Source organism: Microtus ochrogaster, chromosome 8, assembly GCF_000317375.1.
Source record: "Microtus ochrogaster isolate Prairie Vole_2 chromosome 8, MicOch1.0, whole genome shotgun sequence".
Lineage (NCBI taxonomy): Eukaryota > Metazoa > Chordata > Mammalia > Rodentia > Cricetidae > Microtus > Microtus ochrogaster.
Genome location: NC_022015.1, coordinates 44,750,173 through 44,768,633, shown reverse-complemented (window position 1 = coordinate 44,768,633; position 18,461 = coordinate 44,750,173). Strand labels below are relative to the sequence as shown.

Below are 18,461 nucleotides of genomic sequence, written 5' to 3'. Positions count from 1 at the left end.
AACTATATCCAAAACTGAAGTCTTTCCCATACACAATTCTTTGCTTTCACTATGAATAGTACTTTACTCTTTCTTAAATTAAAATTGTATTTAGAACCCTTAAATAATGGAAATTCAATATTGAGTATATACATTTTACCCTTCAAGAAACTTTGAATTTGACAGGGAACCTGCAGCCACAACAACTGTCAACAATTAGAAATGTACACATAAAATTTTAATTATGTATTTGCAGTTGTGAAGTCTATGTATACTGTTCACATCAGTTCCCACATTAGAAAACTTGGAGTGTATCCACATGTACTTTAGAAGTAATAAGTGAATAAGGTGTTCAGGATTGGCTGACAGGAGTTCTCAGGAAGCCTCTCTAAGGCTATACTGTAAACATTCCCTAACTGCTCATGATGAATACATACCCTCAGGCAGGCAAGTAGACAAAAGACTCCTCTCCAGCCCCACTCACAGAACATTGTGAAAATATTTATACAACACTGTACTGTACACTTTATGCCAGTTACATTTTATATTCCCTCATATAAGAAACAGTAGGGTATATTTTTAAACCGTCTATAATCTTTCAGAGGGAGCTTGGAAGTGTCAGAATAGTCAGAAGGCAGGGCAAGTACCAAGAAAATAAATTGATGGTTTTGCTCTGGTTTATTATGAATGACAGTTACAAATCCATACCTGAAGTGTGCTGTGTCTGGTCTGGAATTGTCCTATAGGTTTACAAGGTGAAATAGTTGGCTAATGTTTCCTGTGATGACACCTAAGCAGTTGCCTGTTCCATTGAGCTTCCTTGTCCTCTTGTAAGGAATTCCTGGCTAAGAGGAGATTTTTGTGATTGTTGACTAATTATATGACTTGGGGGTGGTTTGTAGCAGCCAGTGATCCAGTTGTCTGCTAGTTGGGGTAGTTTGAAATAATTCATTCATGCACAATAATTCTCCTTAACATTTAACAGGTAATGAATGTGACATAAATTTCCTTCTGGATTTAGAAATTTCCCTTTCCTCTTCTAATGTGGAAACAGGCAGCTCTTGTACTCTAAATAATAAAGTAATTTTTGGCCATCTGTCAAAAAGGAATTTCAATACAAATTTAAATTAATGGTGCCTGAAAAGTTTTATAGCTCCTCTAAAAGCCTGTAATGTGTAGAGAAATCGGAATCTGCTGGTAGTAATTAGTGTTGCATATGATGAAGATGTGGGCAGTATGACACAGCCTCATCAAAACATTTTGATATGGTACCAAAATTTTGATTTATACAAAGTTGTAGATGTGTTTAATTGTGAGAGACATTCTTTAAAAAATTTTTTTTTGATGCTACTGATTGTTAAACAGGGCGGATTTCAGAACAGCTTATAAAACAGACATTTAGGCTCACTGCAAAGACCCAAGTAATTAACATGCTTTTCATTGAGAAGCCAAGTAAAGCAGTGAAATCTCTTACTAAATTGTTAGGTCTTTCCCTTTTCCTTTCTCTTCTCTGAAGTTCTGTCTCACTAAATCACATGCTGTTGGCTTTATTGATCTAGTTTTCTATAGCTCCAGTAGCCAAGTTCATTCTTAAGCCTGTTATTTGCAGACTTCCATCTGAAGTTTTTTGACACTGAGAGAGAATGTAAATATGGATCTAAAGGAGACAGCACTGTGGGGAGTCCTAGAATCAATTTACTTGGTGATGAGAAACTAAAACATTGAGTACAGTAGTACTGTTGAAATAAGGGGCCGTAACACCTGCCACCTTCCTTATTTGTCTTGGCTCTCTACTAACTGTATGTGACCAGTAGTAAGCCCCACGTGTGAGGTCTGAAAATGGTAAGAAACTCAGACTACTAATGTGCTCTTACCCTTATTGGTGTAGACAGTCCAAAAGACTCCCAAACTGAATTCCTACCTGGTATCTGAGTAGTTGACCATCTCCTATCCCATTTCTCCCCATTCTCTTCCATGTTTCTCACCTGTAGGAAAAGAATAGATAAAACCTATGAAATATTTTTATGTACTGAACCCCAAGGGATTTAGGGTAAAAGTAATTGGTTCTAGAATGTTCATCATAGGGGACATTGATTGACTTATTGCCAAGAACCTCCCAGTTGCTGAGGTATCCAAGTTGCTCCAAGCCATTCAGGTCTTACATCACTCTCCAGTTTTCATCTTAAATGTGGTCAACAGCTTAGAACAACAACCATAAAACTTCCTAAACTTGGTAGGAACTTAAAGCTGAGAAACTACTCTTAGTACCATCCCCTACATCCAGCATCTACATAATTCTAATACTCAAGCAAGAAAACAGGCACCAAAGTTAAGGTCATCTGAAGCGGATAGATAAATTCAAAATTATGTAATGTCAGTAAGCTCCATGATTTCTTCCATATGCTATTATTGAGCATTTTTTCATTAACACTGTTGGAGGAATCTGTTTTTTGATTCCCGGCTGCCCAGCCCCATAATAATCACACAGAGGCTATATTATTTAAAATACTTCTTGGCCCATTAGCTCTAGCTTCTTATTGGCTAACTCTTACATCTTAACTTAACCCATTTCTATTAATGTACATAATCCCTTGAAAATGGGACACTCTTCTCTATTAGAACTGAAGGATTTGCCTTTATTATCTGTAAAATACAGCAAAAGTGCAAGCATTTTCCTGCTCTAAATGGTGAATATTTTATTGTTGTTATTTTGTCAAAATATCACCAGATACTGTGTGTCTTCATAGAATATGATCATTCTCAGTCATTTATACATTCTGGTTATCTCCAGAACCTCTGTACTCTTTTAAAATGCTGAATGCAGTATTGGCCTGTATTCTTACAAAGCCCATCAACATTGAGATTATTTTTTGCCATTGCAATAAGTATAGCTGTTGCACTTAATTTTAAAGATTTACATATTTTTCACACTAAATGTTTTTCTGTGTGTGAATATTATACTTTTTATCCTATGAGAGTTCTTTGCTTTTGCTTAAAGACTTTTATGGTGATCTTCTTTTTGTTGTGTGTAAGGCAATGCCTATTTATTCTGTTTCATCTGTATGTTAGTGCTTATTCTGCACAGATGACTAAAAACATCATATGTTTCTGCTTACTTTCCCAGTTAGTCACTGTTGGCAGTAAAGGTTTATCACTGGAAAATTAGAATAAGGTTGTTTTTATGTTCATACTCAAGTGTATGATTCAGGCCAGGAGAGTACTGTTGCCTCATTAGCTGGGTGTTGCAGGTGAGAGTGGGTTTTGAGCAGAGTGATTACTTCTATTTGCCACTTCACTTTGCACATTTAGATTTAATAACCCAAATTCTGTTCTAGGATCTGTAGCTGAATACTCCTGCATTGCCCCCCCATAAGTATACCTATATTTTTTTTCTGTCTCAAAGAACTATCTGTTTTAAAAGCATGTGTTTTGAACATGTTCAGCCCTTTGAAATGTCCTATGTGAGAAAGAAAGTACAGGTGAAAACACTGGAAGAAATGGCCAGGAAGGGGGTAACCATATTTCTCAAGACAGTTTTGTTCCTTATATTACTATAGGAATATTAGGCTTTCGTGGAGAACATGGTAGGACCATTTGTATTACTATATACTTTAGAAAGACAAAATGTTTTTCTTAAAAGCATGAAAGAATAGAAAATAAAATTTTGAAAGGAATTTAAGGCACCAATAAAATACTGTAAAGAATAGCTTAAGAACCATGTAGGGGGAAGAACTACCTAGTTCTGCCCTATCAACAGACCACTGCAGTTTCTTTATTCATTAATGGTAATCACAGCACACAGAGGGGACTCCCACATCAGAACCAGATAAACAAACCAATAGTAGGCTTGCACTAAGATCTGTTTTCCCTCAGTATTTTGTCGGCAATCAAGGAAAGCTATCTGAATAGGAAATGTGATTTGACTCTGGTTCCCCTTCAGTCGCTTTGTCCACAAAGCTGTTTCTCCAAACCTTGAAAAGAATTGGTTGGTGGGTGCCCAGTAGTCCCCAGTTAACCTCTTTGATTTCTTTGAAGACTCCTCCATCTTGCATATTTAACTCCTAGTTTAGATGTCACTTACAAAAGCAGGTGCCATGCTCAACCTGTTGCTTACCTGAGGAAAGTCTTAGTGTTATGAAGGCCCTATCCAAGGTCACATTGCCAGTGTCATGCCCAAAGAACAGCTCTTTGGGTGATTTACAACAGAGTACAAAGAATCGCACAAAGAAACTCTATCCAAGAAACCTGTCTAGGTACAAGAGCTGCACTTTTGCCATGTTTTATGTAATCCTTTCCTTCACTGAGGTATCTTGAAGTAAATTATAAATACCATGCACTTGCCTCTTAAGTCATTGGGGAAAGGGTACATTTCATCTAAATAACCACTTTTTTAAAAGTTTGTTTTGTTTTTGTGTGTATGTGTTTTGTGGGTTGGATATGCAAATGACCCCTGTTTGCCAGAAGAGGGCATCAGATTCCCTGGATCTATAGTTGTACATGGTTGTGAACCACTTGATATGGCTCTGGGAGTGGAACTCTGGTCAGTGCTCTTCACTGAACAAAACCAAAAAGCTTTCATTGCTTAAAAAATAGCTATTTAATATTTTTAATACATAGGCAAGAATCCATTTTCTGTGAGTATTCACAGAATTTATTTTCTTGAAATATGATCCAAATAAGATTCCTTATTACTCTTTCGTTGTGAAAACTTTTAGGCCTTTCTACCTCTAAAATGATTTCCCTTTTATATTTTTTCTGATGACACTGTTTAATTCTTTTCTTTTTAGATTGGTTGTTTTCACATGCATGAGTGATTGCATTTATGTCTCTGCACCACCTGGTGCACGTAACAGCCAGAAGAGGGCATTAGATCCTCTGGCGATGGATTTGCAGGCAGTTGTGAACCACCTGATGTGGGTGCTGGAAACCAAACCCAGGCCCTCTATGAGAGTAGCAAACACTCTTTCTTAGCTGCTAAGCAGTTTCTGCATCCCCACAGGTATAGCCAGGGTGAACTTATCTTTCTGCCCCTACTCTTTAGCATGTTCTACCAGTGTTCACTACCACAACTAGCAATGATTGTTTATGTAGTGTGTGCATGTACATTATGTGTTCCATGATATTTGTACAGAGACCAGAGGTTAATTTTCAGGTGTCTGCTATGTGGTTCCCAGGAATTAAATTCTGGTGATCATCAGGCTCAGTAACAACGTGCCTTTACCTGCTGATCAATCCTGCTGGACCTAACTTACTTATGCCCTTGTTAAACCAAGCTTTGATTTCTCTTTTTCTCCCTTTGCCTCACAGATTAAAATCTTACTCTCAATACTGTAAGAATTTAGTGGAGGAAACATATATATTAAAAATATACTTTAAGAACCCATGCTAACCAGTACTTCATTTGGACAGTAGATTTACATTTTCAATACATCATTGTCTATATGTAAAAGACACAAATAGAACTCTATTGATAATTAGTATTGCATTTCCCCCAAATTTTAGTATATGTGCTGCTGAAGCAAACACAAATTTTGACTCATTTTGTTTTATATAAAATTCACGTCTTTGTTCAACATCAACATGTACAGGCAAATAATACAAACTATTCTTGTGCCCTTCTCTTATCATAAGTAATAAAGGTCTTCCTGTTATATTTAAAACCACAAGCAAGCACTTAGAAAAGTCTAGAAGTGAACTAGTTGACAGGAATGTGAAGCCAAGTTCCTGAATAGACAGACCCTTCTTTAGTGCTAGGTAAGCTGTGTTGTCTCAATCAGTAGACAATCACTTAGCCTACTGGGTCTCAATTCTGTAACTCTAGGTATCTTAGCCATTTGGAATGTTATTCTTTTGGGGGTGTCTTAGTATAAGGATGATTTAATGTGGTACTTTCTATCTTCTAAAATATAATGGTAATTTGAAATATTTTAGTGTTATCATTGCTTTTTAACTCTTTTAAAAGCATTTTATCATGAATTTCACTTTTAACAATTACCTTATCAAAGAACCATCAGGAACTTTTGTTCTATTGGTTTATGATGCACTAATTTGTGTAGTATTAATTGATCTCTGCCTCCAGGCATGTAAGCTGTGTGAAATGTAACAGGTGCCCTAATTCCAGAAAATGTGTTGTAATTGTTTGTTTGTGGAACAGATGAATGAATGTCTTTGGGGCACAGCTGGTCCTCAGGTGGTGAGCACGAGTGGATTAATGATGTGACGGGGGAGTCACGCTTGTTTTGCTGCACTTGCCTCCACCGATTGCTGAAGCAGAACAAATATTAATTAACAGGGTAGGCTGATTGTCAGATCTGCCTTCCTTAGCTGATTTTGCAAAGGTAGTTTAAATTCTCTTCTCCCTTAAACCAACAGTTACTAGACATTTTCATCTTGATGCTTATATCAAATTTTCTTAATTAGAATGCATTTTGTCTCTTGAAAAAATATTATACAGTAAATTTATATTTAACATTTAAAAACATTTCAGAGGAGCCCACGATTGAAGTGTTGCATTTGGCACTTGTAATTTTAGAGGCATCTGTTTCTCAAAGTATACATAATTTTTCCAAAAGAATTATTCCCAAGAATTGTTCACCACCTTTTATGTTCTTAAAATACTCATCCATTTTGGAATGGAGGGAACACAAAGATCATCTAGAAGGATCTTAGTGCTTGTCTCTCTCTTGAGTTTTTGCAATATTTACCTCTGTTCATCTTGCATATTTGGTTTGTGGTATGGTGTGAAATAATTCAGCTATCTTCTGGCTTAAACAACTTTCTGCATATGGAGCCACCACTAACAAGCATCATCTTATAACTCATGCAATGGCTTTTGATAAAGCAGAAGAATTAGTAGCCTCATGAAGAAGTGATAGGAAATTTGCTGAGGGCTAAGTGGTACTTCTCAACAAGTTTTTGCTTCCTTTAATTCAACTTACTATTCATAGAAATAAAGTCATTTCAGGATTTGTATTGTTTAGTCAGATACTGCAAGTCAAATTAATTGTTACAAGTATTTAATATTCCACATATTAAAGACTGTCCAGCATACTCATTTAAATGTGCCAGGTGATTCATGCATCAGAACCCATGTGTTTCCTATTTCTCCATTTAATAAGGTATCATACTAAAAATCCACTTAGTTACCAGTGCTTCTGACTTAAGTTATATCTGTTTGAATGTTAGTTTTCAGTGGTCAGTACGACTCTGAGGTTGGTGATGTGCCTAGGTTTATGTTACTAGAGACCAGAGCAACCTGTTGTGCTCCTTTCCGTCTTCGTAGTGTTTAATATTACATCCTCTGTGCAGCCAACAAATGCCTGAAAAGCTTACATGTCCCTTACCTCTCTCTTTACTGAACTGCAGGCAGTAAGATGGACATAGAAATTCTTAAGTATTCTTGTCAAAACTTCAAGATAGAGTTTTAGTTATTCTCAAAGTAATGCTCAGGTTTACTGGTGGAGACAGAATTCATGATTCAGAATTCATTGAGAATCCAAGTGTTACAATGACTGTGTTCCTAGTTGGGGTGACTTAGCATGCTTGTTTCCCTTCTGTCAGCATTAAATCAAAATGTACTCTAACTTAAAACTATTCTACTTTTATTCTTTACTACCAACCTTACTGAGATATAAATTGCAAACCATCTGATTCATCCATTCAAAGTATAAAGTTTGTCATTTTAATAAATCCAGTTATGTAACTATAAAAAAAATTCTTAAGTATTCTTGTCAATGAGACTTTGGGTATGTGGATAGGGTACGTGTGAAGAATTCTTACACATGGAAGTAAACTCGTTATATAATTGCATCATATCCTGGAGAATTCTTGAATTTTCTTTAAATTGGTACTTTGAGCTTCTGATGGTTCAGACTTGAGAGGAAGAAGACCTGGTTGGGGGAGGGGGTAAACTAGTGGTACTACCCTTAGAAAAATGCCCTTGGCAATCTAATAACACCTCACCTTGCATTTGGCCCTCCTTACGGTAATTTTAATTAGTCTGGATATTTGTGAAAATTCTGTTTAGCTTTTTTTTAAAAAAAATACTTCTGTTTTCTTGAATGACATTTGGCCCTTTGAAAAACAAAATAAAATTGGAAATGCTAATGTTTTGAGCCAACTAAAGAAGGAAAATAAAAATGTCACCATGGCAACAAAGCTGCTTTCTAGATGACTTCCTAAGATATGCCTGAACTAGAAGCAGATGTCTGATTTGAGAATCTTGCCTCCTTCAATGTAAACAAATAACTTCTGGGCAGGTGTTGGAAATAATATGGAAATCCTATTAAGGGGCCCTGGGTTCCTGTCAGTCAGGAAGCCTGAGCCACAAAAGGGCTGGTTGTCACATAAAGGAGCAGAGTAAATTCTCATTAGGCTGAGCTTTTCCCAGGAAATGATTGTCTCCCTGTGTTTTTTCTCCTGTGAATCTGAATGTAAGCTGTTCCTTCTATTGATCCTTTCACTGGCTTTATTTTTCTCCTCTTGATTACAGATCTTCCCTGGTCCTGCCAGCCCATATTCTCCCCTTCACCCGCCACTTCCTTTTAGATTAACTCTTGATCTGTGCTACTGCCCTGAGAGTTGTGACATTTGTGATTTTAACCTCCCACCCTGGTGGGGGAAGGAGGAAAAGTGGAGACCTGAAGGAAGAAGTACAGCTTGCTCCCTGGACCTGTTTTACAAAGAGCCAGGCTAACTGGATGGATGCAGTGCTTGGGGCTATTTGGAACCAGCACTGTGAGCAGTAACCAAGAACATTAAAGCTGTCTTTATGTACATATACTTGAAGTAATATTTTCATGAATTAAGGAGAAATTTGAGTTAAAAAGACATGTTTTAGGTAAGCCTCTGAAGCTATACTGTTCAATATTGTAGCCATATGACACTTCCTTAACTTAAATTAGTTAAAATAAAATAAAGATATAAAACCCAGTTTCTTAGTTGGCCCTAGTCGCATCTGAAGTCCACAGTGGCCATAATAGGGAGACACCAAATATGAATCACTACAGTAAGCTCCGTTAATGGCCCTGAAGAGACTAGCCTGATTAGGCTTATTGGTTCTGCTGTTCTGTCTGGCTGAGCGCAGATTGCTGATATTTAAAGGCAGGGTCTTTATGGATGTGTAGAAATACAAGGGCTATGCTGGGCCTGGTAGTAGAGGACTCTAATTCTAGTTACTGCAGAAACTTGGGAGGTTCACCCATTTAAGACCAGCCTGAGTAACTTAGTGAGACTATCACAGAATAAAAAGTAAAAGGACTGGACTGGGCTTTGTGGTAGAGAATACTTGCTACCAGGCTTGAGGCCTGTTGGGGGAGGGAGGTGGGGAAGCCAGGCAAGCAGGTAGGTGAAAAGGCAGACCAAGAACATGGGTAAGGGATATGTGTGTGCAGGCTTTGGTGGTCAATGTTGGTGTGGTATGTTGCACTAATATGGTGGTCTCCAAATTGGTGTAGGATTTTATTCATTTACTTTTTGGTCTTGAGATCTAATGTTCAGTTTGAAGGAGGTCTTCCTAAAATGGAACTGTAGGAGATGCATTTTCATGTTTCTGTGTAAAACTTTTTGGTGGTGGGAGGGCCAGTGTTGGAGGTTATAGGGAAGTTATAATACTTGTAAGGTTAACCATGGATAAACACAAAACAAGGTTTTAGAGAAGCCTCACTATTATTATGCAGCATTTCTTGGACTATAGTCCCAGAGATGCACTTCATAAAGCCAATAAAGCTCGCACTGGTGGTCTCCTGTTGCCCTAGCAATGGACCATGGGGCACAGTGTATGTGAAATGCATGAACATCTGCGAATTAATCTTTCTTGGTTTGTTCTTTTCTTGGCACTGATTGGGCCACTTGGGCTTGGGCTTATGACACTAAGTGTGAAGGGTAATCTGGAGCTATCCCCAGGGCCTTGCCCTGAGTGGGTGGCGGAATGAAAAGTGAAGGGAGATATATCCCAGTAGTGCATGCAGGAATAGAGGGATTTAGCTTGACAGCATTCTCAGTAGGATGTTATTAACTTACTTTCTTCTGGCATGGAGAAGTGAATAAAAATTTTTCTAGTATATCTGGACATCTTTGAGTTTATTGGGCTACTCTGAAAAAATAATCTGCAGAGAAAATTGAAATAATTACTTGTTTTTATACCATAGTTATCATGACTTGCAAGCTTGGAGGTACCCATGTCTTCAGATTAGCCCTTGCCCCATATTGCGTTACCACTGGTCTGAATGATCTTTCTGAATTGGATGAGTAGGTTGGAATTTGATTGGATAATAAAATTTGGTAGTCACCTAGTATGACCTTATTTTTGAGAATTTCAAAATAGGCTAGTAGCATTTTTGCTCTTGGGGGAACAAGCTATGACTGCATACATAATAAGCAAGAGAAATGATTCTTTTGATTAGATTCTCCATCAACCATCAGAATTGACTCCTTCAATCTCTCTTTTTACAAACTGCCACCCACCTTGCTGTCATTGGTCTGGATCCTCAGACTGTATAGTTCTTCCTGTTAGTCCCAGGTGTTCACTGATAAATTATTCTTGTCACTGTCAGTTCCTTTCACTCTTCCTTCTTTGCTACCTCTGCCCTTCTCCTTTCTTGCCATAGCCTTTCCTATTTCTGGGGAGAAATGAAAGAATGATATGGCTGAAATACTGTCATGATGGAGATGGTCTTTTTTTTCTTGCTGAAAGTAAAACATTTATTAAATACATGAAGACAAGAATCTTCACAGTTTGTTTGACTTGTTTAGCGTTTTATATTGAGGGGCTTTTGAGTAGAGAGAATTAATTTTCTCAATTCAAATATTTTCCTTTTTTTTATGTCAAAAAAGTTTAAGTGAGATAGTGAGGTAGGTTCTTTATTTTTGATAGACAACTGACCAAAAGTTATTTTATCCAGTGTCTGATCTTTGAAACCTATTGATATTGATAGATAAACTTTGAAACCTATATATAAAACTAGATTCTGATGATGAGAGAAGTAGTAGGTCTGACAAGAAAAATCCACAACACCAGCACCATGTGCAAATGCTGACAGTGACGTTAGTGGCCCTGACTTGATGTGTGCTTTTCACTCATATTCTGAAAGTGACACCCAGACTCAGTGTGGAGGACTCAGTCTGTATACAAAGTCTGTGGGAGTTGTTTTCCTGGTTCTACAAAAAAGGGCTCAGTTGGTAGAGGGCCCCCTGACTCAAGTCAGCAGCCCCGTTGCCAGATTCTTTGGTTCCTATTATATTTCACAAACCATATGCTTCAGGGAAAAAAAGAGAGGGAGCTTGGAACTTTTGCATCTTGAAATATTGTTTGTTGAAGAAACATTTTTACGAAAACTAGGCCAGGGGATTCTAAGATTCCTTTAGAAAACAGTACTTTTAAACTACATTTATAGCTTATTTCAGAATCTAAGTATACTTTAAACATAACTCTTTTCAAAACCAGTAGAAGTGCTTGCAATGAGGAGGCAGTTGAGTGAAGCTCCCTGGGGCTCTGCAGTGACACACACACACACACACACACACACACACTACTTCTTAGTATAAATATAAAGTCAGGCAGTGGTGAGAATGCCAGGCAAAGGTTAGACCTAAAAGGATTAGTCATGAAGCCTTGGGCTTCTAAGAACAGAGATTATCACTTAGAACTTGCTGGAGTCAGGATTTTTGTTTCATCTTCTTTTCTTTCCTTTATGCTCTGCTTTGGTTGGCTAGCTAGAAGTGCCACAGGAATATTTGAAGAGCCTTGTTTAGTAGTTTACATGGGAAGTTGTTGAATTATTCACATAGCAAATGATTAGACAAGCACTTGTCCATCTGACTGAATTATTCTACATGTTTGCTGAAGCAGCAAAGAAGGTGAACAGCATTTCCTCCTCCAGAGGGTATACAGTGGCGGTATTGACCCATCTAGTTATTGGGTTTCAGTCTTTTGTTGACATTGTTGTAAATGAAAGCAGCCCCTGTTGATCTCTGAGCAGCTGGGCTGGATAATTGTGAAGGATTCCTGCTTGTTGCTGTTACCCTGGTGTTTGCAGTGGGTTGTTTGCTTTGACTTTTGTTGAACTGTTGACAAAAGCATTAGATACAAATGGGAACAAATAAAGTGGTGAGATGCCAGGAGGGCTTGGCAGGAGCTGTGGTTTTCATCCTGACTTAAATGAGAATGGTAGAACCTATCTAGATGGGAAACAAGGGAGGGGGGAAGGAGGGAGAGGAAGGGTAGGAGGAGATGGAGAGAGGGAGGGAGGGGCAAAGTGGAGATGGGGAGGGACTTCGGTGTTTATGTACATTGGCTCTTTTTAAAGATCAGAAAACCAAAGAGGCCAACAGTGCCATAACCCTTAAAAAAATGTCATATAGTTCACCATGGCTATCAGGTATGATGCTGACCAGGAATGATAGATAATTTTATATTTAAGGTATTTTGAATTGGCTAATGACAAGTATGACGTCATGATGGGGAATTAGGAAGGACCATATATACTAAAATAATATAGCTAGGAAAAAGAAAGTCATTTTCTGGAATACTTTTAATTTGATTGTAACAAAATACTCTTTTGTATATTCAAATGTGGAATAGCTCAGCTGTTACAAAGCCAGAAAATTAATAGTATTTTTAGTGAAATAGCAGAAGAATGTCAACAACATAACTGCAGATGATAATGCTGGCATTTTATTCATGAAGAATTATCAATGCACATTACAGGACAGCATGTGTGACTGAAAATGATTGAGTGTTGGAAAAGTCACCATCCTTCTGTTCTACGATTTCACTTTGAATAAATCTTACCACAGCTTCTTTTGTATGTTTTTTCCCCTATCAGAAGCCTAAATATAGTTCTTTTGGCTCTGGATTGTATACACATTTCTTTAAGTGGCCCTCCCAGTATTGACTCACAAGCCAATGAGTTTGCTTTCAGGACACAGATGGCCAGTGGAGGTGGGTCATTGTCAGAGAATGGACCTGCTGACAGGTTCCTCTCAGAAATTTTGTGAAGGTTGTCTAAAAGCATTGGCCAGCATAACTTAACCACAGTGTAGTGACTGCAAACTGTCACAGAATCTTCTTTCCTCATTTGGAATAACTAATGAAACCAAAAGCATGTTTATGAAATACTAACACAAATAAATGGCAACTATATTTGGGGAATTAAAATGTCATTTGGAGCAGTACATTTTGGTGACGTGATGCTTGTCGGATTGACTAAATTTTATTTTAGTGGAAAAAAGCCATAATTTCTGTTTGCTATGTTCAGGGTGCCCTCGTCCTGTCAAGGGGAGCTTTTGTTGGTTTGTTGGTACTGCTTTACTCAGTTGTAGAGCAGGGAGGAGCCTGGGACTCTTTGTCCTGTTTTTGTTTTTTTTTTTTTCTTTCTAGACTCGGGTTTTGGATTCCCCACCCTCAACCAGTAAAGAAAAACATGCTTTGTTTCTCTGTTTGTTTGTGGTTAGGCTTTGAGTAGCTGACTTTATGGAATCAAATCTTAAGAAATTACATAGTTAATGTTTTGTTAATATTAGCTAACTGTCCCTTTCAAGGTGGGCATTTCAAGTTATTTTCATATTTGCATTTTCTGCAGTCCTGGGGGCAAGTAGTCAGCCGAGGGTCAGGAACTTGATTGCAAATTTTCATGTATATTTCATGCCAGATTACTTTAAAAAAGAAAGAAAATGCTGCAAAATGTAACTCCCCAGAGTTTTGGTTCTCAGATATATTACTTCTAGTAACAGTAAACAAAAGATCCTAGATCTTGAAGTTCTATACTGAGTAAGAATACTGTCTGTGAGATTAGGGAGTTGACATTCCTACCAAAGTTTAGTTTTCAAGGAAGGAGGTGGGAAATGAAGAGAACTTTAACAACAACAACAAAAAAGCAAGACAAAAAGTTTTATCATCTTGAACAAACGTTAAAAAATAAAAAGGTAGGAGAACATGAAACATCACATACTTGTCTCAGCCACACTCCAAAATAATGAGAGACTCTAAGCTAAAACATAATAAAAGACAGATAAGTGAGAGAATCAGTTTAAGGGAAAATTGCTTAGGCCAAGACAAATAGATTGGACACTATGCCCTAAGGCAGTGACGAGGACTGCAAAGATAAGCTATTTTCAGAGACTTTAGAGCCTCTGTAGTCATGCACATTCTCCTCTTGATACTTCTCCTCCTTTCACACTACTTAAGCGAATATTCATACTTGCTATGCTCTTAAAACTAAAATAACATCCTTGTGAAGGGTGACTCAAGGAAGCTCTTTGTGAACCTGGTTTCTGAAGGTTGGGAAACTGGCTAACATGTTGGGGCCTGTCCACTTCTGTGCATGTGACACAGTGTGATCTGAAGCCAGCCTTTGTGAGGAAGGCAATTTAGGGATGTTTGCTGTGACAACCAAGTGTCAAAGTATCTGCACTTACCACATGCTTACTGTTACTCCTTTTAAAAAGAAGTTTAGTATACTATATGAAGTTAAAAATGAACTGATTTGGGTTTTTTAATAGCAGAAAAAAGCAAACTAGAAATGTGCCAGGCTGTGGGGGAAATTATTTTGGAATTAAGTTTTGCTATAACAAATCTATGAAATGGATCGTGTAAGTGCTGATGATAGAAAATTAAGTGTAGCCAGCTGAGTACATATGTAATTCCTGAGGAGATTTTGTGATTCAGGGTCATTTAACCTTTTGTGACATCATGACTTTGTTGTGTTTTAGAGCAAGACCACTTGCCACTCAGAATACATGAAACCAGAGACCAAACTGAGAGAATGTTGTAGCTTCTTGTTATTTTAAATACTTTAAATGTTGGTTTAAATGGCTTTGACTGTGTCTTATGCTTGGAGAGACCAGCAACTACATGTTCAAATGCAGAGTGAGCAACTGAGGACTGCAGTTTGCCTTGTGTTTTGCAGAGTGCCTCTTTTATTTTCATGTCAGATTATCTATAAAATGGACTTGTCCCTCTAGTGTTGTAAAGCTTCACAGTGCTGCCTTGCCCTAATTGTGTGGGGAGGGAGCATACCCAGCAGAGCTTGTTGAGCAGAGGAGACTCTTGCCTCTTCTCATTATTTTACTACTCATACACCTAATCCCTGTCAACAAGGTTGGCTGTTAGGGGAAAGAATACACATCCCTGCACTATAACACCAATTGATTTGCAGCTCCTTTTCCTTGGGCTGAGTTGACGCAGAAAACTCCTGAGGCATTAAGAATCAGCTGTGGCAGGGTACATTGCAGAGAGAGAGACTTGTGCAGCATTTAGGGTGCTGGGAGCAGCAAACCAGGGTCCAGTAGGAGCTAAAGTCTGTGCCCCACTCTTATGTAAACTCTGAACCCTTCCTTCACAGAGTATTATCCCAAGTAACCTCGATAGCAACTAGCTTTACTTTTCTCTGTTGCAAGTCTATGTGAACAAAGAAGCATGTGGGTTTGGGGAGGGATTTGGGGGGGGTCGATATTTTGTTGATTCATTTTGGCATGTGTTCCCTTTAGTTATCAGTGTTGTGCTATATAATTGTTGTCTACTGCTACAGAACGAAGAAGACTTTCTTGTATTATAAAGGATAACCAGAATGTAAATCATATTGCTCAAACCAACAGAGTCTAGCTGATTCCGTGTTTATCTATAGAAGTGCCAAAGGTGCCAGAATTCTTGCAAAGAAAATACACATTAGGTGTAGGGAGTGACTGCCTTTGTAGCACACAGGAAAACTAGGGTAGCAGGTTGACATAACTACATTTTTCACTGGGGTCAGACTTTAGAGGCTTCTGAATTGTGATGGTTTTAGTTTCCCACATGGGCCAGACAAAAGGTCTGGCAAAGATCTGTTTTCTAGAGAATTGCCTTATCTGGAAGTGGAAAACCATTTTCCTGGATGGTAAGACAGGCTCTGGGAATCATCAGATCATATTTGGGGCAGCCTCTCTTACCAACCGTTTGACCTTATTTTTAGAAAAGTGGGTCCAGGAAATACCCCCCACCCAAAAAGACATCTTTCCGCTTGGTAATTGCTCTGCTTTCTACCTACCTGACTGGCATGCTAGTTTCCATGATTAGCTAAAAGTTTTGAAGTTCTGTTACAGGGGATTTATATTTCCCCAGTTATCAAAACTAAGCATCCGTTATATTTTTTTTGATACTAGTTTTATGTAAAAAGATACCTTTGCTAGCTCATGAAACACTAAAAAGAAGGACGAGATTGAGTGGAAGTCTTAGAGTTTTTAAAAAGAAATAAGAGCGCAAGGGAGAGTGGTTAGAGTGAAGAAAACACTCAGCCAAGGGACTGAGTTAAAAACAATGCTGGTAGAAGGGCTCAGCGGATTAAGTCAAATGCTGCCAAACTTTACAGCCTGAGTTCAATCCCCAGGACCTACATGATGGAAGGAAAGAACTGGCTCCTGCAAGTTCCTTGTAACCCCACATGCATGCATATCCATAAACTAACTAAATAAATAATTTGATAAAATACCTCAATATTTTAAAAATGTAATTCCAATCAATTTAGATAGTCTTGGAACATTGCAATATTTGAAAGCATGCTTTAAATGTCAGCAGCCAGTGAAAAGGGCACAGCTGATAGAAAACTTTGGCCTTCAAGAACCTGGAGGATATATCCCTGAGCAAGTCAAGATAAATACCAAAGAGAATTGTCTGGTATATTGATCTCATAATGAATGAAATTAAAAAAAAAAAACTAGTATAACTTGGCCTTGAAATTTTTTAATAGTTGTCTTTATTTTGGGAGATAGGCAAATAAAATAGGATAACAAATGCTATTGTAACAAAAATATTTTTATAAACAATTTCTAGACCTCACCTCGTAGTTCATTTAAAATGATATTGAGTACAATTCTACTTCATTAGGCAAAATAGCATGACTTAGTGTTGGAGCTTTCCTTTTGTGATGCACATACGGCAGATAAGGAGAGTTGGGTACAATGATGAAGTAACTGGCTCACTATTGCCCAGGAGAGTGTCACTGTTTAACTCCAGAGTCTGTCCTCATTGCTTCTGCTCAGTTTAAACTCTCCTGTCTGATGAACCTTACATAGCCTTGGCTGAATGTATGTTGGAGATATGAGGAAGTCTGCCTTTTAGAAAGATGCTTACTATTGTGTGAGCTGCTTCCATTTCATGCATGTCAAATCAACAAAAATCCAAACTAAATGGCTGCTGCCTTTTTGTGTTTGATTGTGCTCTTGTGATAAGTTCCTTCTGTGTAACTAATCTGTAAACCGATCCTGTGGGTGGTTCTCAGTTTGAGAACCTCTCAAACTGGTAAATGAAGACCATTTTTACCTCACAGCTTTTAGAATGTCACCACACAGCCTTTGGTGTTTTGTATTGTATTTCTTATTTCCATCAGATGCATCTTCCTCTTGCAGCTTTGAATCTATTATCTGATCAATTAAAATTTTGCTGATGACAAAAAGCTGAGAGCATTTAACTTGTAGCTTTATCAGTTTGTTAGAGGTTAAAAGTGATGTTTGTATAATAACAATTTTGTGATTTGGGTTTTATAATTTAGTATCATTTATGTTATGGACAAACAAGGATGGCTATTTTGTTTTTTAAGTATAGTCACAAGGTAGCTTAGTAGTGATACTTTATAACCTAAGTGTCTATACTGATTTATAATTTTAAAATCTGTTCATCTTTTTTACTATTCCTTAACTAGAGCACATACCTATGCTTCCAGCATTTTGGCTCCCAATTCCTGCTAGCTGACTTGTGGAGATTTAGGTCACAGATGAAGTAGCAACCACTTGTGATAAATACTATTGCTGGTTTTTCTTTAACCCTTCCTTTCTGTCCTGCTGCTACCTCATCCTGTCTCAAAAAAAAAAAAAAAAAAAAAGCATCTTAATACGCGGAGAATAGAACAGATGGGATAGTTGAGTGGCAGTCACAGAGAAATGCTTGATCCAGTGCTCTATCAATTTATGGAAGATGCCTTGAGGAATTAAGTTAAAGGCTGCATGTTATGGTGAGTTACAGTTTAAAAATATCAAATTGAGACGTGTAGCTTGACAAAAGCACTTTTGGGTAGGTTTCTGCATCCATTCCCAAAGAATTAAGATGGAAAGTAAGTCTTATGCCAAATGCAGGCCTTGTGATACAGGCCTATAATCCTAGCTACTTGAAAGACTAAAGAAAGAGACTTGCAAGTTCAAGCTCTACGTGGATTCCAGAGTGAGTTCAAGAGCACTGGGGCAACATAGCAATGCCTGTGTCAAAATAAAATGAAGAATTGCAGGGGCACAGCTCAGTAGTAGAATGTCTGCCTAGTATATGTGAGGCTTTCATTTATTTTCATTTAATTAACCAACTTTATTTCAAGCAACAAAAGGACAGGAAAACATACTTTAAAAAAATGTCCTTAAAGTTTTTTTTTCTTTCTAATTTTACTTTGTATATGGGGGTTTTGCCTGCATGCACGTTCAAGTACCACATATATTACTGGTACCCTTGGAGGCCAGAGGAGGGC

General features: G+C 37.7%; 1 protein-coding gene across 7 annotated transcripts in view; it reads left to right on the top strand.

The window, feature by feature from the left end:
* Positions 1-18,461, top strand: part of Tle4 (transducin like enhancer of split 4) — a 137,919-nt gene that overhangs the window by 76,784 nt on the left and 42,674 nt on the right. The window lies entirely within an intron of this gene.